At 49.5% G+C, this 1,438-nt stretch overlaps 1 protein-coding gene across 1 annotated transcript in view; it reads right to left on the bottom strand.

Annotated features, from left to right (window-relative positions):
• LOC103460628 (delta-type opioid receptor) overlaps positions 1–1,300 on the bottom strand; it is an 86,835-nt gene extending 85,535 nt beyond the window's left edge. The window contains exon 1 of the mRNA XM_008402882.2: positions 921–1,300. The gene's annotated coding sequence lies outside the window, so the exon portion shown is untranslated. The remainder of the gene's footprint in view (positions 1–920) is intronic.
• Positions 1,301–1,438: the final 138 nt, after the last annotated feature.

The following is a 1,438-nucleotide window of genomic DNA, read 5'->3' as shown; positions in this document are numbered from 1 at the left end:
GTCATCACATGGACTTATATAAAGTTTTATACATTTTCTTTTGATATATTTATTATTGTTTTTCTTCTTTAGATATTAGGTTGGCTTAGAATGATTCCAAATAATGTACAGGAATAACCTGGTGCTGATACATGTCAATCATCTGGGGGGGCCACTAGGGGGGCCAATCAGATGACAGGGGGGGCACTGGCCCCCCTGGCCCCCCCTCTGGCTCCGCCACTGCTCCTCTCTACTGTCACCACATGCATGTTTGGTGTGAGGGATTGCAGTGAATCTGTCTCCCTGCAGACCTTGTCGTCACCTTTGACCCTCGATTATTTCAGCTTCAGACTTAATTCAATCAATTAGATTCGTGACTTTTTTTTTTTTCAAAACATTTGTGGGGTTTTACGACGTTTTGAGATGACATAAACATCAATCTGCTCATAATGAAAACACCGGTTGTGTCCACGCCACAGTAACAATAACCTTCTGTCCAATCAGAAAACAGGAGACGCGCGTCAGTCCCGGCAGGTGTTCAAAGTGAATTTACTTTCCAAACTTCCAGATCTTTCTGCCTTTCAACGGGGCACTAAAACACAACAGCGGGGCAATTAGACGAGCACTTAAAGCACCAAGCTCTCTGGAAACAAACACCATTTGCTCAACGAGCACCCGGATGCAACACTTCACTGGTGTGTCACGCGCTGCGGATGTCTCTCGTGACAACCTTTCACCTGGAGCAGCACGCGACGTAAACACAACGACAGGAGAACATCCGGGCAGGGGCGCGTGTTCTCCTGCGGCGCGCGCTGCGGTGGTCCGGGACACAGAGAGAAAGAGAGAGAGAAAGAGAGAGAGAAAGAGAGAGAGAGAGAGAGAAAGAAAGAGAGAGAGAGATATTGCTTTGTTGCGGCAGGCTGCGCACAATCCGCCCTTACCGGTGCCGATAGAATCTGAGTTCCGAGCGGCGGACACAATCCCGAGAAGTTGCAGCTTCCCTCCCCGTGTTCCCGTGGACTCTTCTGGGTCTGAATCCCTCCGTCTCACTCAGGGTTTGTCTGGTAACAACTGATCACCTGCGCTGTCATCAGAGACGGCAGGTCAAAAATGCAAATAAAGAAAAAAACAAGGAGGAAGAACTGAGGTCGATCCGGGATGAATTTACCGGGATGAACGCAAGAGAAGCGCAGCTTCACCTCCAGTAAGCATCAGCAGGCAGAGAGCCACGGGAGGAGGATGAGAGGAGGAGGAGGAGGAGGAGGAGGAGGAAGGAGTCCGGAGGGCTGAACACGCAGAGTGGAGCTGCTTGTCCTGCCTCTCTCTCTCCTTCTCTCTGATCGATGGAGGTTTGCTCAACCACTCCCTCCTCTCCTCTCCCCCAACCCTGCTGTAGCATAACCTGTGTGCTCTGTTCCAACAGTTGTCTGTATATATATATATACAGACAACTATATAT

Source organism: Poecilia reticulata, unplaced genomic scaffold, assembly GCF_000633615.1.
Source record: "Poecilia reticulata strain Guanapo unplaced genomic scaffold, Guppy_female_1.0+MT scaffold_266, whole genome shotgun sequence".
NCBI classification, from domain to species: domain Eukaryota; kingdom Metazoa; phylum Chordata; class Actinopteri; order Cyprinodontiformes; family Poeciliidae; genus Poecilia; species Poecilia reticulata.
This window is presented reverse-complemented; position numbering and strand designations above follow the sequence as displayed.